The 18935-nt window shown below is 37.7% G+C and overlaps 1 protein-coding gene across 1 annotated transcript in view; it reads left to right on the top strand.

Moving 5' to 3' along the window:
* Positions 1-18935, top strand: part of LOC109404744 (igLON family member 5-like) — a 289833-nt gene that overhangs the window by 174250 nt on the left and 96648 nt on the right. The window lies entirely within an intron of this gene.

An 18935-nucleotide genomic window follows, 5' to 3' on the forward strand; every position in this document is an offset into this window, starting at 1 on the left:
AAACCTAATTTCCTAACCACGCCTGACTTGGGCGTGTTCGCAAAACCCCTACTAAGAATCTTTACCCGAAGGCCTACATCGTCTAGCCCCGCCTCACTTGGGCATCTTCAATGCTTGGGCGTGTCATATCGTCATCTTCACCATCGTCCTCATCGTCATCATCGTCATCATCATCACCATCATCATCATCATTATCATCATTATTATCATTCTTAGCCCCATCATCTTTTCGGACTTGGCACCCAATTCTTCAAAACAAAGCAACCGCCTTGTTATTCAAATGTAACCTTGCTTGCGCACAATGACCCCTAGCCGGGTCCCGGCCACGGATGTTGGTTGAAATTGTACTCCAACATTCTTTTCGTTCGGTTTACTTGAAGACAAAACAAATCCAGTGCAAACAAGCCAGGCGCCCTATGCGGCCAATACGGTGTCGATTTCAGAACATTCCAGCAAGGGTTTACCTGAGTTCAAAGCGAACCCAGTGAAAACAAAAAAAAACCAACCACGGCTACGCGGCCAATTCGGCGCATCGATTTTCGAGACAAACAAAAACAATTGCGGTTACCCGAAACCACATGCGGCCAATTCGGCGCCTCAATCTTGTGACAAAAAAAACAATCTAGGCTATCTGAAACCATAGGCGGCCAATACGGCGCCTTGATTTCGCAACATTCCAGCTAAAGTTTACCTGAGTTCAAAACGAATCAGGTGCAAAACAATCCAGGCTACCTGAGACCATAGACGGCCAATTCGGTGCCTCGATTTCGAAACGTTCCTTTTAGGTTCACCTAGGTTCAACCCAAGCCAATGTCACCTTTGTGCAACCGCGATTAATAGAACATTCTTTCGGGTTTATTGCCCATCTTTGTCGTCGGCCCACCAAGCGTAGTAACAATCTGCACTACCCCGGTCCAGGCCCAACGTGTTCGAACACGATCGCACCCGGCCACCACCGGACGATGATGGGTCATAAAAACAAAGTCAGTAACGAATGGTATGTTTCCCGTTGCTTCCAATATACCGCGCGTGAGGTAGGTAGACCCTACGATGAAAATTGAATCTAAAATCCCCCGGGCAGCTGTTGGGAATGTGGGGTGAAAAAAATGCATTTTTGTTTCAGTTGAATTGACTTTGAATATCGGAAGGCGTGGGAATATTTAGGCGTTGCATGCCCTCCCACTTAGCGGAGTTTGAACGTGTATAAAATCACGTTCAAATGTAAGGATGTGGGTAAAATGTATCCCCCAAAACTTCATTTAGATGATGACGTTAACGATGATCGTTAATTTTCTAAACTGAGACTGCTAAACTAATCTTTATCTTCCCAGTAAGTGTCTTACAATATTTTCCACTACAGTTGATTGATCTGAATATCCCAAAGAAACTTTAAATTTTATATTAACCTTCTTACAGTCTTCCTCAAGAGATTGACTTCCTTGGTACTCGCTGCTGCTCCTCTTGATTCGTCGTAGGGTTTGTTCGCCTGCCATTGATTTCTACCTCTTTTTGTTAGATGTCCAGATCAATTGGTTAGTTTCAGGTCTCAGATGAATGGTATCGTTGCTTCTCTGTTGTACTGGTTTGTCTTGAAGATGATGTAGTTGATTCAGTTGATGTCGTCTCCTGTGGGAACGTGACCATGAAGCTTTGTTATCCGGATATTACCTCGGTTGAATCGTATTTCCCTGCTTGGAATTTCCGCGCTGTCGTTTGCAGACAGAAGAATTGGTTTTACTGTTGCTTTCTGTTGTTTCTCGAAATAGTGTCATAAGTTGCCTTCCGAACTGGATTGTTTATCATTGTCATTTACGGTGTTATGGTTGATTACTTATCGCCCGCCTTCTGAATTTTGTTGGTATTGGATCAATCTCAATAGTGATGCGAATATTGTTGTCTTTGACCTGGTGCAAATTGTGGAACTGTTGCACATTCTTTAAAGAGTTTGTAATTAGATGGCTTAATTTCCAAACCTTTTGATGATGTCGAAATGTTGCATTCCGGGTTATGGTTACTGTTAATTGTTGTTGTAAGAAGCACGGGGTAAGTGCTTTCTCAATGGTGAATGTAATGCGGTTGGTGAACATTACATTATGTCGGTTAATTTGGGAAACTTTGAAGACGTCCTTCTCTCATCATATGTCTGTATGAATTGTTGTTGTTGTTTTTGTTGTTGTTGTCGTTGTTGTTGTAGTTTTTCCCGATGCTCTGCATTGTGTTGGTTCATATTAGCAGATTCGCAGATGTACAATAATATTTGTCTCGATGTGCCACCCGAGTTGACCTTGAATCGTCTCCGGTGAAAAATTATGTTCCCTGAATCCTCTCCTCCGCCATACCAGCACCTTTGACCTTCAACTTTCCATCCGATCTGTTATTTCTCGTCTTCGTACCAATTTGACTGTGGTACGTTTTCATAGAGGTACCGTTGAACTGCTCCTCTGGTTGCTCTCGCCGGATGTTGCCTTCTCGTCTTGTCCTCCCGCGTCATCTCTCGAGGAAGTTATGTTTAGATTTTGTCAAAATAATTTATTCAAACATGACATTAAATTCCATCGAAAAAGATCGTTAATAACATCGTTGTTTTCTTTTGTTTCTTGCTCAATATACTCATTTAATTACATTTTTTTTTTCAATTTCTCATAGGACCACAAAATTAACCCATTTGATGATGACTCTTGTAATAGATTTTTTTATTGCATTTATAATATTGTGAGGTAGATCCTCTGGAATTTTACTGAGATGCAATTACCGAATAATTCAATTGCAAACTTCAGATTTTTGAATAAAAGTTGGGGCTGGCTTAAATTGAATAAATTCATTGTTTTCTGTTACTGTTGTTTACCTGTGCGGAATAAAAAGTGTCATTATTGCTTTTCCTTTACGCATCTCCTGTCTGCACCTTCCGGTTCCGTGGGTAAAGCTTGTGGTTGAGATTTTGCTACAAAATCACTCCTCCTTTCCCCCTTTTGAAGGCTTTGCTACGGTTGGTTGATGAGGGATCTACTTCTGTAATAAAATACTATGTATTATGGTTATTCTAAAAAAAAAACTAAAACGAGATGATATAAAAAGGAAAAAATATATAATTATTAAAAGATTGTATTATATTTATTCAAGCATTTTCATACACTTTTCGCCATTACTCTTTTAACTGTCTCGTTTGTATAATATTTCCCTTATACTCCATATTGTTTCTCTTTGTTAATTTGCCGTTTTGTTAATTCGCGTTTTTGTCACAAGTCCTTTTCTTTCGTTTAATTTTCACATTTACCTTTTCTTTACCGTCGTAGGATACCTATTCGTCTTATGCTAAGGTTTTGATGGATGTCCATTCAAAATTGTTGTGCATTGTGACGTCAATTCTTCGTACGTTGGTCATGCTAAGGTCATGTAAATTCGTTCAGTAAAATGTCATTTAGTTTTCAGTTTAATTATCTTTTCTTTGAGTATCTCATTTTCAATTGTTACGTTTTCTGTGTTTTTTTTTTATAGATCTTCCATTATGTTCATCATGTTTCATATTATTCCATCTTTATTATTTCTGCATTATTTGCCCTTTTTCATACTTTATTGTTTTGTAACTTTATTTTCCCAATGACAGTTTCACTCTCATGTCTCAAAAATATTGCTTTATCATTCCCAATATGTCTATTTATTCACCTGATTTCCATGTTTTATTCCATGTGTCTAGTTTGCATAAAAAGTGCATAATTTCTTCATCATTGACATATTTTGTATCCCTAGTAATTTTCGATTTATCTTTTCCTATTATGATTCCCCATCCCAATTTACCCTTTCTTTCAGCTCTTCGGTACATTCAAGTCGTTTTTGCATTAAATCAACGCCGAAATGATGGACGCATTTTTGTTCTAATTTAGCTGTATAAAATATCCCCAAAAATCATTTATTTTATTCCTCGCATTTTTTTTAATCCTTTATGATGTATTTCCATCTTCTCAATATGTCATTATTGATTTGTTTCATGTTTTCAATCATTCAACATATTCCTCATATATTCTTTGATAATCAGTCACTTTGTTGTAGATTTCATTTGTATTCCTTGTCTACTGAATGTATTTATAGTTTATTTTAATCGACACCTGCGCTTGACTTATGCTAACCGTTACACTTGTATATATATATATATATTTATTTTTTTTTTTTTTTTTTTACTGTTTTGTGTTCAAACAAAACATGTAGTAACTAAAGTATGGAAAATATTATATTTACAGAATTTTATACATTTTTTCTGATGCGTATAGCTGATCAATCGTTATATTTTTTTAATCTATTGTTATGGACTTTTTCAAATTTGTTCCCATTTTTAATAATTGTGGTTTGTTCGCTGGGTAGGCCAACTACTGCGTATGGGCCTCTCCATTTACTTTGAAGTTTTTGACCTGTTCCTGTTGGGATTGCTTGTACTAAAACCAATTCGCCCCACATAGGTTGCCATTCTTCGGTTTTCTTGTCATAAATAATTTTACGTTTCTCTTTGGAAATAATCAAATTTCTTTTGGCGTTTTCATGCAAATTTTTAAGAATTTGTTTCATTTCGCAAAAATAGTCATTATATGTTAAATCTGAATCTGTTGGAGTGTATATGGAGGTAGGAATCCTTGCCTTTCTTCCATATAAAAGTTCGAACGGACTGTAGCTTGTTGAGCTATTATTTGTAGTATTGTATTCAAAGGTAAAATAATCAAGATGTTGGTCCCATTGTTGCGGGTTTTCTCCGACAAATTGTCGCAAATATGTTTTCAATTCTCTGTTTGATCGTTCTACTAGATTTGCTTGTGGGTGATAAGCACTTGTATTGATTTTTTTGATTTTCAAAATTTTGCATGCGTGTTTAAAAAACTTGCTCATGAAATTTGCTCCTTGGTCTGTCACCAGTTCCAACGGAGTACCGAATTTACAAATGAATTTTTCGACAAAAGTTTTGGATACAGTCTCCGCTTCTTGATTGTCCATTGGAGCTACTACCAAAAATCTTGTAAGATCATCCTGCATGACCAGCGCATATTTGTTGCTCCATTCGGATTCTGGGAGAACTACAATATCCATATATAATTTTTCAAATGGCTCGGATGACGTTGTGGTTACTTTTAACGGAATTCTATTGGATTTACAAATTTTATTTTTCTGGCATGAATCACATTGTTTTACGTAATTCTCGATATCCCTTCTCATGTTTTTCCAATTAAAAATGAGACCAATGCGTTTCCGCATTCGCCTTGCTCCAACATGTCCGCCTAAGGGAGCATCATGAAATTCTCGAAGAATTGTTTCGATATCTTCATTACGTACTTCAGTGCGTTCCGAATCTGCGTTATAAAGGCTTAACGTAATTTGATTTTTCAAAGCTAAAAATTGAATCATCTCAAGTATTTCAAATTGTTTAATCTTTCTGAACGAAATCAAATGAATATTTTTGGACGCTGTTATCGGCGCTCTATTTTGATTGAAGCAGTTGCTAAGTTTGTAAAAGAATGTTTTGGTATTAATCATTGAATTACTTTTGCCTTCCACAATAATTCCGAATAAATTACTATCTGGAATAGAAACAACTCCATCTTCGCAAAAATCTTTCAGTCCATGGGGTAAATTAATAATTTTTGAAATTTCATTAAATGCTGATCTGCTATTCAAAATTACAATGTTACAATCAGCATCTGCATTTTTCAAATTCCTAGAAATTTTTAATCGGTTTACATCAATTGGATTATTCTTGAACATCTCTAAAAATTCATCATATGCGCTTGCCGCAAATGTGTCATTAGTGTGCGTGTTATTACATAAATCGAAAACGTCGGCCATAATGGATTCCTCAATTTCAGCCTCGTCCGATACTGCGCTCGTACTTGCTGGAGGTGAATTTGACACCTTGTTTATGCCGTGTAGGTCGGAACCCGTGCAATTATTATTTACGCTATCATTCATACGGCCCATGGTTTGCGTTTTTGTTTTGATTCCTTCGCTTTCTAGGTCACGGTCAGCGATCGCGCCCCCGTTACTGCGGCATGGAACGGTGTCTTTTTCCATCAGCTGTTTGTTTGGATGAATGAATATGTTTTCTTGTTCTGCTTTTTTCTTTTGCTGTCGGGTGACCACAGCAATTAATTGCGACCTTGCGGTATTACTTTCATCGCCTGGATGATTTTCAGGTTTAGGGAGTCTGGATAAGAAATCTGCGACTACATTTTCTTTCCCGCTTTTGTAACGAACTTCGAAATCTAGACCCTGCAGTTTGAGTCTTAATCGAGTAAGGGTTGATGACGTTTCCTTTAATCGCCATAGTGAAACTAGTGGTCTATGATCACTGTACACTATAAACTTTTGATTAAAAATATAATGCTTGAAATAGTCTACTGCCCATACAATGGCCAGTAATTCTTTTTCGATTGTATGATACCGTATTTCAGCTCCAATGAGGGCTCTGCTTGCATATGCAATTGGATGTTCTGTCGTTTTTTCATTCGATAAAACCGCCCCAATAGCGTAGTTGCTGGCATCTGTCGTGATCACAAAAGTGTCGGCGTAATTCGGCCTGACCAGAAGTGGTTCAGATGTGAGACAAAGTTTCAGTTTGTTGAATGAATCTTCGCATTCCTTCGTCCAAATAAACTTATGATCTTTTTTCAATAAGTCATTCAGAGGTTTCCTGATGTTTGCTACATTTGGAATAAATTTCCCATAGAAATTTACAGACCCTAAAAATGAGCGAACATCTTTTACTGTTTTTGGTTGTGGCATATTTTTGATCGCTTCGACGTTTTCTTCTGTTGGCCTGACTCCGTGTTCATCCACAAGATGGCCTAAGTATTTTAACTTTTCTTTGAGAATGTGACACTTTCCTGGTTCCAATTTTAAATTGTGTTTTCTCAACACACTGAGTATTTTGCATAGATTTTCATTATGCTCCTCAATAGTGTCCCCGAAAATAATAGCGTCATCGAGGTAAACTACAATTTTCACGTCTCCAAGCTCGTAAAGAACCGTATTCATCAATTTTTGAAAAGTCGATGGGCTATTTTTAAGTCCCATAGGCATTCGCGTGAATTCAAAATGTCCTTTTGGGGTAGAAAATGCGGTTTTTACGGCATCCTTTGGATGTATTGGTACTTGGTAAAATCCAGATTTCAGATCCAAGGTAGAAAAGTATTTACTGTTTCCAAGACTGTCCAATAAATCGTTTATTAATGGAATCGGATAAACAAAAGGTTTTGTGATAAGGTTGAGTTCTCTGAAATCCACCACTATCCGATATTTCTTATTTCCGTTAGCATCTGGTTTCTTCGGTACACATAATACTGGAGCATTCCAAGGACTTTTGCTTGGTTTGATGATTCCTTGAGTAAGCATTTCATCAATTTGTTCATTTATATGTTGTTTAGTAGCTTCGGGAAATCTATATTGCCGTTTGTAAATTGGCACATTTGTTGAAGTTTCAATTTCGTGGACTGCCGCATGTGTGTAGGTCAAATTATCGCCCTCTATGAAAAATACATCATTAAAATCGCATATGATATTTTTAATTTCATCATAATTATCTTTTTCCAAGTGATCAAGCTTTACTATTTTTAAAAGCTTTTCTTCTCGTTCATAACCCATCAATGTTTTATATTGTTTATATTCGACTACATCACAGTCGGTATCAGCATCTAAATTGAGCATTCGTTTTTCATCTTCTTTTCCCAGATCTTCTGACTTGACCGAATTTCCTTCGTCATAATCATAGTAAATTTCTTCACATCGACTAAATGAGTCTTCTCGATGTCGCACTGTATTAATCGTGTGAACATATTTATTTGTTGATGTTTTGTGAGTTAACGCAAAACTGTCATTTTTATTTCGGTTAAAAGTTATGGACTTAAAACCTTCATTTATTGTCGCAACATGTTGACACAGGAATTCAATCCCAATAATTCCAGGAACTATTAGGTCCTTTACTAAGTGAAATGTAGCTGGGAATTTCCCATCTTGAATTAGTAATTCTAGTTTCGCAGCTCCCAGTGTTGCTTTACTACCATTTTCAATTCCAACCAGGGTTATAGTTTCTGATGCATCATAGGATTTTATCCCCGCATAATCTAGTAGATCATAGTTTAGCAAATTTATCGACGAACCTGTGTCAATCAAAAACTTTATTTTGTTCTTACAGCTATTTGCTGTTGGTAGTTCAACGAAAAATTTGTCATTGGTAAAAACCATCTGTTCCGAAAACGTTTGTGGACTTGATACGTTATCGGCGGTACTATTATCCCCTTTTGCAGGTGGTTCTGAATTTGGCTGTGCAAGAAATACCATACCTAATTCCTTGTTATATTTATCTAATTTTTCATCATAAAAATAGCCACCATTATTTTCTTCATCTGGAGCATACAGTATGAGAGTTTTGTTGAATTTATAAGCTATGTATCTCAGTATATTCAATCCCAATATATCCATTAATTTTCTGTATGAGACAATTTGAATAGTTTTGGCCGAGAGAACAAACTCTGGGCAATTGTGAAATCCATCGATTAATCCTTCTCTGAGTACTTCTGAATCGTGCTCTGATTTTCTCGTACCGTTCATTATCAGTCCCCACAGTTTTTCTTGTGGAATAGAAAATATTCTGCCATTCAAGTGCTGTTTCAATCCGTATGGGAGATCTACCAAATCGTTCAATTCTTTATAGACAGACCGGCTGTTAGCTATCACGAATGTCCCATCTACCTCATGTTTCTGAAGTATTTTATCGCTGAATTTTACTTTTTCTGGATCATATTTTGCAAAGTTTCTAGAAAAATCTTCAAATGAGTAGACTTTTAGGTATTCGTCTTTCTCATCTCGGCTAAAATCAATATTTTCTAGACCATCCATATGTGGGTTCCAAAGAGGTATTTGTGGTGTTTCAAATATTTCAAGTCTACCAGATTCATCTGTAACCCTTTCGTTGTCTTTTGACAAATATATTAAACCTGCAGATTGCTCAGATTCTGTTATAACAGATGAGTTTGAATCAGTATCGCTTTCAAACTCATAATCATCGTTCATTTGATCTAAAATTACTGCAATGTCTTTTTCGTACTTGTGTTTGTTGCAATATTCCAGTAGATCTCTGCTAACTAAATCGTATGCAACATTGTATTTTCTCGTTCTTTCCAATTTAAACGTTGTCTCTTCAAAGTTTTTATGTATCGAGTCAACATGTTCCTTTACAAATTTGTACCCAACTTTGGCGGGAACTTCCAATGTATCCACTACATAACACTTTATTGGTAAGCTTAATTCTCCTATTGCTAAGTGTATCCATATAGTTCCTAACGACTGAAAACCCATACTTATTCTATCATTTCCTTGTTTGTCTTGTGGAACAATCTTTGTTGCTCCAACTTTTAACGCTACGCTTTTATGAATCAAGTTTTCGTTAATGCTAGTATCAAGGTAATATTTTCCAATATAATCAACATTTTCCCATGTTGATAATTTCCAATAAAATCCTGTAGAAAACCCTCCATACATTGGGCTATTGGAAAACTTTCGTGGATTTTCATTGCTATCGTCAGCATGTGTATTTATGTAAAAACAATGGGATTCGTCTATCTTTTTCCTATCCAAACCCCCATGCTCTAGTTTTTTCGTTCCTGGTTGTTACCAAAGTTCCGGTTGTTCCAGTTGTTTTCGCGAGGGTGGTCGAATCTTCCAACTTTCTGGTTTGAATTTTGATAATAGTCATTTCTGCCTCTGTTCTCTTGTCGTGGGGGTTCGTTTCTGTTAAAATCTCTACGAGTGTTTTGATATTCATTTCGAGTATTTTGATTGTCATTTCGATTGTGTTGACAGTTGTCATAATGGTCTCTCTCATATCTGTATTGAGTGTTATTGTTCAATCGATTTCTATCGTCTCTGTATGAATCTTCGTATCGATTCCTGTCATTTCTTGGATAGTTGTCACTATTACTTCTGTTGAAGTTTCTATAGTCGTTCTGTCCTCTGCTGTAGTCGTTCCTTCGATACTCATTGCGGAAACCGCCTTGTGGTCCCTGTGTTCCTCTATTAAAATTCCTCCGATAGTCATTATTAAAATCTTCTTGAAATCCTTGATTTCTGTTATTTTCGAACCTTCTTTGATAATTCCTTGGACTTGGATCATAATCCTTATTCCTATTATCAAAGTTTCTTCGGGGAGGTCGGAAATTTTGATCTTTATTTCGTAATCTTTGGGATTCTGCGATATGTGAATCCTGCAACCTTCGTTCGATTTGTTCAATTTGTTCTACATCGATGCATTCTTCTTCCAAATAATCGATTAAATCTTCTAATGATTCGTCTTTTTTAGTTTTTGCCAAATTCTTCAGACTCCTGTTTTTCAAACCTGCTAAAAAGTGAATTCTAAGACTTCTTTGAGCATAAGATTCAAATGTTTGATCTTTAAAGTTCTCTTTCTCGTATTCTTCAATATGCTTTTTAAATTGAAGAACTCGATCTTTGTAACTCTGAAATGTTTCCTGTTGACCTTGTTCAAGTGTTTCGATTTTTTGAAATAATTCCTCTAATTTGAAGCTACTTCCAAATTCCTTCCGAAGATTATCTCTGACATCCTCCCAAGTGTCAGCAAGAATATTTTTGAATTTTATTGCTGCTGGACCTTTCAATTTTGACAGTACAACATGAATAAGTTCCGTTTCTGCCTCTTTAGCTGCATCATTTTCACCTAACTTTTCTATTATTTCTGCAAAATGCTTAATTTGGTAAATGAAAGCATCTAACTCTGCTGCTGCACCGCGAAATTCAGGGATTACCTGAATTGCTTTTTCGGTTGGAAAAACGTATGCCATTTTGTTAAAAAAGGATTTGTAGGTTGAATCAAATTTAGTACTAAACTCGTGTAAACTTTTAATTAATTCGACTTTAGATTCTTCGTCGCTATAGTCAGCGTTATATAAAGTTGATGACAAAATATTAGGATCTCTGATTGGTCCAAAATATAAATCGGTTTCAGAAATGGAAACGTTAAGTGTAGAAATATCAAAATTTTCAGTAAATGAATCTTCACAGACTGTAACTCGTCTGCTTCGTAAGTTGATAACTTTTCCTGATTCCAAGTGTTGATTATTTGTAGTTTTTCCCGTATGTTTGGTTTTGCTTAAAATTTTTAAACACTCTTCGTACTTCCTTCTGACGATTTCCAAATTATCAGTCAAGGTATTCCAAGTGTTGGTATCGTTCAAATTTTCGTATTTTTGTACTATTGTTTCATATTTCAAAAATGCATCATTTAGTAATTCTGTTTTAAGAAAAATTCCTTGCCGTGATCTTGGCCTATTTTTGTTTTTATTTAAATTTTCAAATTCTTTAAAAATGTAGTCCTTGATTTCCTCCAGTGTTTCAAAATCGATTCTAGTCGTCGACGTCGGTTCGCCCAAAATTGACATTTACATAAATTTTTTCATTGTTTACTCACCCAATTATAACTGATATCGATTGTAGCAGCATTGCTGATAGGAAAATTCCGTCAGATTTCCCCTTTCGTCCGCTCTCTGCGATGTTGTCACTGCTTTCCACTTAACTGATTAGTCTCTGTTCACACGATCTCTTCACAATTGTTCAAACTTTTAAGTGTTCAACGTGGCACTTAGTCTCGGCACTGATTTCTTCTTCCCGTCAGAAATTTGGCGTTCCAATGTTCTGATTAGCGAACAGTTTTCGCTGTCACCATATGAAGCGCCCAGTACCGTCCAGGGGCTCAACTAAACACTACACGGAATGTGATATCTTTTAATTCATAACAGTCCGACGATATCTTTTTAATAATCTATATTGCAATACCACAAACCATCACTTAACTTATATTACAATGATTCAATTTTTTTTCTTATATCACCTTTCTGTATTTCTTCACCGAAGTTGAAAAAACTGAACCGAACTGGACTTTTACTCTTACGTTGAAAAACTGAACTTTTACAACTATTGTCTTTTCTGAACCAAGATTGAACACTCTAGCGTTGAAACTGACCCACTGTCTCACTGACTATCTTTGAACTCAACAACTGCGTTCTTCAACGACTCTAACGTCGAACTTTCCTCGATTACTCTGTTCTTCAACAACTGCCCCGATTGAAGCCAAAACCTCCGTATTTATAGCCTGAATTTCCTAGCAATACCCGAAGAAGTCACGAAAATTCCTAACGTTGCCCAACCCATCTTGGGCGTGTCCAAAAAACCTAAAAAAAATACTAAAACGTCCCAAAACCTTCTACCTTTCCTACTTGTCCACATCGTGTTTTACATCTTTCTCTTCTTGAAAAATCTCTTTTCTCTTGGGCGTATCCCAAGCCTAGCCGTGTCTTGGGCGTATCCCAAGCCCTACCAAAAATCCTAGTTCTGATAAAAAAAAACCTAATTTCCTAACCACGCCTGACTTGGGCGTGTTCGCAAAACCCCTACTAAGAATCTTTACCCGAAGGCCTACATCGTCTAGCCCCGCCTCACTTGGGCATCTTCAATGCTTGGGCGTGTCATATCGTCATCTTCACCATCGTCCTCATCGTCATCATCGTCATCATCATCACCATCATCATCATCATTATCATCATTATTATCATTCTTAGCCCCATCATCTTTTCGGACTTGGCACCCAATTCTTCAAAACAAAGCAACCGCCTTGTTATTCAAATGTAACCTTGCTTGCGCACAATGACCCCTAGCCGGGTCCCGGCCACGGATGTTGGTTGAAATTGTACTCCAACATTCTTTTCGTTCGGTTTACTTGAAGACAAAACAAATCCAGTGCAAACAAGCCAGGCGCCCTATGCGGCCAATACGGTGTCGATTTCAGAACATTCCAGCAAGGGTTTACCTGAGTTCAAAGCGAACCCAGTGAAAACAAAAAAAAACCAACCACGGCTACGCGGCCAATTCGGCGCATCGATTTTCGAGACAAACAAAAACAATTGCGGTTACCCGAAACCACATGCGGCCAATTCGGCGCCTCAATCTTGTGACAAAAAAAACAATCTAGGCTATCTGAAACCATAGGCGGCCAATACGGCGCCTTGATTTCGCAACATTCCAGCTAAAGTTTACCTGAGTTCAAAACGAATCAGGTGCAAAACAATCCAGGCTACCTGAGACCATAGACGGCCAATTCGGTGCCTCGATTTCGAAACGTTCCTTTTAGGTTCACCTAGGTTCAACCCAAGCCAATGTCACCTTTGTGCAACCGCGATTAATAGAACATTCTTTCGGGTTTATTGCCCATCTTTGTCGTCGGCCCACCAAGCGTAGTAACAATCTGCACTACCCCGGTCCAGGCCCAACGTGTTCGAACACGATCGCACCCGGCCACCACCGGACGATGATGGGTCATAAAAACAAAGTCAGTAACGAATGGTATGTTTCCCGTTGCTTCCAATATACCGCGCGTGAGGTAGGTAGACCCTACGATGAAAATTGAATCTAAAATCCCCCGGGCAGCTGTTGGGAATGTGGGGTGAAAAAAATGCATTTTTGTTTCAGTTGAATTGACTTTGAATATCGGAAGGCGTGGGAATATTTAGGCGTTGCATGCGTAATACAATCTCAAAAAAGGATTATATAAAAGTCAGTGCACAAATATGCTTGTTCGCGTCCGGAATATGATTGACATAACTTTATTATTTTCTCCGTGTAGCGCATCCTTCTCAGGAACTTAGGTCAGTCCATCTCTGAATTCCGAACATTATTTTTAGAAATCCTCGGAGAATCTTGAGCAAAAACTTCTCTCAGAATTCTGAGGCAATCCGTCACAGGATTCAGAGTGAATCAATCTCGGGAATCTGAGGAAATTCCTCAGAATTCTGGAAGAATTTCTATAAAATATTCCGAGAGAATCCTTTCCAAAAAACTGGAGTAGACCCTCACTTCGGATCTCACTCAGAACCCTGAGGAAATCTTTCTCAGCATTCAAAGGAACTTCTCTCAGACTTTTTGGAGAATCATACTCAGAATTCTCAGAATTGTGGTGAAATTCATCTCAGAATTCTGAGGAAATATTTCTTAGGATTCTGGAGGAATTCCACACAGGATTCTATTGGTATCCTTCTTCGGATTCTGCGTTAGATCTTTTTAAGATTCTGGGGAATATCACTTAGTATCCTGCGGGTACTCTTCCCAAGATTCTCTGAAAATTCGTCTTTCTGGGGTAATCCACGTCGGGATTCTGGGGAAATTTCTCTCAAGATTCTGGGGAATATGTCTTATGATTCTGGAAAAATCCTTGTTATTCTGGAGCTAATTTTTTGAAGATTCTAGGGCACGTTTTTTTAGAATTATCTCTCACGAGATTCTGGGCAGAACTCTCTAGAGAAAAAAGGATTTTGGAGAATCTCTCGCAAAGATTTTGTGATTCCTCTTAGGGTTCGGAAGAAATCCTTCTCAGTATTGTACGAGAACCCTAGTAGAATTCTGTTTTCTATAATCTGGAGCAGTTTTTCCCAGAAATTTCTTTCAGGGTTCTGGGAGAGTCTCTCTTAGTAATCAGGGACAATCCCTGACAAGATTAAGGGAAGATTCTCTTGAGATTCTGGTGTAATAATTAAAAGTATTCTAAAGGAATCTGAGCAACTCTGAGAGTAGTTCTGGGACAATCCCTTTCAGGAGTTTAGAAGAGACCATTCAAAGATTCTGGGGGAATGTCTTTCAGGAATCTGCGGTAATTTTTCTGTTTTATGTGGGAATACCTCTCAGAATTCCAGAGAATCCTTCTTAAGATGCTGGGGAAGTGCAATTTAGATGGTTTCGTAATTCCTTCCAGGAAGAATCAGATAAGATTTTTGGAAAAATGCTTCTTAGATTTCTACATATATTTCTCTTAAGAATCTGGAGGAACCCCTCATATGATCTCTCTCAGGATTATTGGGAAACTACTCGTAGAATTCTGGGGAATAATTTTCGATATTCTGGCAGAATTATTCTCAGCATCCAAAAGGATTCTACCCAGGATTTTAGGTATTCTGGGAGAATACTTAAAAGCATTCTGGAGGAATTCTATACAGGATTTAGGAGGAATACTATCTCCCAGAATTCTGCGAGAGTATATCTCAGGTTTTTTTTTGGCAATACTGCGCAGAATTTTGAAGGAATTTTTTTCAGGATTCTGAAGGAATCCTTTTGAGTTTCTTGGGAAATCATCTTAGAATTCCGAAAATCTTTTTTGTGAGAATCTCTCTCAGTATTCTAGATGAATTTATCTCAAGAATGTGGAAGAACCACTCTTGGAATTCCTCTCAGGGTTCTGAGAGAATTCATCTTAGGATTCTGGGATAATCCTATTCAAGATTCTGAGATAATCCATCTTTGGATTCTAGAACATTTTGGGAGAATCCCAAGGGCCAAGGAGAAGCTTCTCTTAGGATTCCGAGACAATCTATCACATGATTCTGGGAGAATTCCTCTTGGGACTTTGAGACAATACGTCTCATAGATATGGCGTAATGTCTCTCAGGATTCTAGGGAAATCCTTAACAGAATTCAGCGAGAATTTCTATCAAGATACTGGAAGAGTCTTGCTTTCTTTTCTAAACAATGTCACTCAGGGTTCTGGTGTAATCATTTTCAGCATTCTGAAGAAATCTCTCTTATAATTCTAGAGGAACTCCTTTCAGACTTTTAGAGGAGTCTCCTTAAAGATTCTAGGAAAACTTCTCTCAGCAGTCTGCGGGAATCTCAGTTCTATATGGGAATAATTCTCACAGTTCTGGGGAATATCAGGATCTCTTCTTTTTTTTTCAGAATACTCTGTCTCAACGTTATACCTAAATATCCGTTTTCGAATCACAGTTGCGAATTGTTCGATGGGTAACCTTAAATTTTGAAATTGAATTTATTTAGACAAACTAAACATACCATGAACTTGAACTACATGCAGCAAACGAATTATTTTAAAGTTCTGTAATATTTAAAAAATCCAATCGATGTGAAAACATCGATTCAAAGCATTCGATTAAATCGGTGAATCTGTTGATCCGATTCGAATCGATTCACACAAATCGATGTCTCAGACAGATTTGTCCAATGCTATACCAGACGCTGTTGTGATTCATTTCCACTGGAGAACAGTCACTCAAGTATGTAGAAGTAAACCCCCTGTCCATGTCAGCCTACTGCCAAAGTTCGAATCGGGATTGATAACCCGATTTTTCCTAAGGCTGCTTGCCACCGGTGCCGGCCGGTGCCACGTAAAGGTGGGCACAGGAGTTGCTCGGCAGAGGCTAATGGAACTCAATGGGATCCTCTCATAAAGTTTATTTATGCAAACAGGTAATGTTTCCTTCATGTTATTTTCGTATCCCCATTTGTAATGAAATTGTCAAACACAATTACCGATGATTTTGTCTGCCATGAATTCAGGTAAATCAATCATATGTAGAGTAAGGTGGGGCAAAAGTTCGACCTTAGTTGAAAATTCAACTTTTTTCGAGAAATCGAAGCAGATAAAAATAAATGAATACCGTGTGATGATTCTACCATTCATGAGCTAAAAATTTGCTGAACAAAGTTACGCCAAATGTCTTTTCAATTATGAGTTACAACACTTTTTGTATATGTGTGTCTAATTCGAACTCTTGCCCCACCACTGGGGCAAAAGTTCGAATTAAGTGTTTGTGGAATTTCGTTCACCGTAGCACACCATTTCGACGCTTTGGTAATCTGAATACCTAATACCAATTAATATTTGATGTTGGAACTGAAATACACTTTAAAGTTCGATCTGGATTTTACCCAAATTAGGGTTAAATTTACTACACCAAAAATTAGTAGTTTTCCGCCAAATTCAGATGAAAAAACATTTTTTTTCAACTTTGATCGAATTTTCTCACTAATTCCATCATTTTTAGAGATAATATGTACATTTTGCAGAATTTTAGGTTTTTACATAAAGTTGCTGCATGACTCAAACTCTTGCCCCACAATTCGAACTTTTGCCCCACTATGGGTAAAATATGATTTCCAATATTTTTTGCAAAAAGTTATACATGCTAAAGCATCTTCAAAATATACCTAGTTACGCCCCAAAATAAAGTATCGAATTCGATTTCATTACAATTCCATTCCATGCGTTGGAAGGACCATCACATATTACAATTTTTTGATCAAAAACCAACATTTTGTCATAACTTTTCGAAATATTGATCAATTTTCATAATTTTTGAAGTGAAAGACTCTTTTTCAAAAAGGCTTCGAACAACCTTGACACCCGAAAGAAATAATTTGAATTGAGCTCAAAAACTTGAAAAGAAACTCTTGCCCCACTCGAACTTTTGCCCCACTTTACTCTACTCACGGATTATTCCATGCATTATCTGCTCTGAATGACATAATCATCACTGCTGAAGATAGATTGTATCCTTTTTGAGCTAGATCACACCTTCCCAGACAATCACGTACAACATTACAGTAATTCTTCGATATGGGACGTTCTTGGGCACTTTCAGCGTCCAAGTTCAGTAATATGGAAACGTCTGATTGCAACAGGTCTTATGAGACATAGCATAACCCATTATTTATTAAACGGCCAACATAGAAACTGTCGAGACGAGCCAAACGTCACCGAAACCCACGCAGTTGAAGTGAGTTCCATAAAAGGGAGATACTGTATCATCAAACACTTCACAGGCCTAAACAGCTGGCTAGCATCATCAATATTCGATCAGTTTCGGCGTCTTTCCCAATCGCCTTCAACGTTCTCAGCATCCAAGCACACAAATCAATCAAACCAAGACGGTTCCATCCTTCTTTCCCTCTTCACACTCGAGTGACAGGGAACAAACAGAGTACTGTTCTAAGAAAACATTTCCATCAACAGATGCGCCCCCATCTCCTGCAGACCATTCACTTTCATTTTTTGTTGGTTTTCTGCTGTCGAAGCGCAACAATTTGCTTTCATTCATCATTCTACGCAAATTAACAAAATTGGAAGCGAGCTCAAAAGAAATTCATTACCAGCCAGCGATCTCTTTGTTCTCACTTCGACCATTGACCAGAAGGCAATCTTGGTCAGCGCTGCTGGAACGGGATTCAATTAGCAATAAATTCGCTTAGCTAATGTTACTTACAAGTGACCACCGGTCTCCATCAAAGTACTTGTCTTTTGGCATCGAACGCTGGTCCTTTGGTACACGGAATTTAATTTTCAACAGCTTGAAGACGTCTGCCACCTTGCTTTGGGCAGCAGCTGTTCACGGTTGGTTCACCAAGTGGAAGTTGTTGAATTTAAAGCATTTCCAGGCTACGCGAGCGAACATCAAAAATGTACCGGTAGACGTGTGCGGATAACGTCTTCTTCATAGACAAGGGTTCGCTGGAACACGGACGAAAGGAAAATTAATTAAAAACATTTTCAGTGTGGGGGCCAATTTCCACTACCGTGAGTCCGACATTGCGATGAGGTTGCCGGCTGGTGGTCGTCGTCGGTCTGTAGGTAGGCATTTTGCAGCGGAAACTGTCGAAAACCGGATGCATATTTCCACGCTTCTTGGACGAGATATTTTCGAGTGATTTTCACGGTTCTGTAATGCAATAAATACGAATATTCTAGAAAAAGGTTCATCTTTAAGTGTAAGGTACACCGGGGCAAGTTGAAACGGGTGGGGCAAGATGAAACAGCGGGATAACATGATGTTATCCAATGATGGTGAACAGCTTGTATGCCATAACACATAATTTTTGATTCAAACAATCTTTTGGCGAAAGAAAAATTTCCAAATTGTATTGAAATCTATTTCAAAACTTCGTGTTTCATCTTGCCCCACCCGTTTCAACTTGCCCCGGTGTACCTTATCATCATTGTATATTGACATCAGAACTGCTACGTAGTTAAAACTACGAACAACAATAAATGGTAACATACACCATCTACCTACACCAAATAGCGTTTACAGTGTAATAGCAAAATTAGGCATATG

This window comes from Aedes albopictus, chromosome 2 (genome assembly GCF_035046485.1).
Source record: "Aedes albopictus strain Foshan chromosome 2, AalbF5, whole genome shotgun sequence".
Lineage (NCBI taxonomy): Eukaryota > Metazoa > Arthropoda > Insecta > Diptera > Culicidae > Aedes > Aedes albopictus.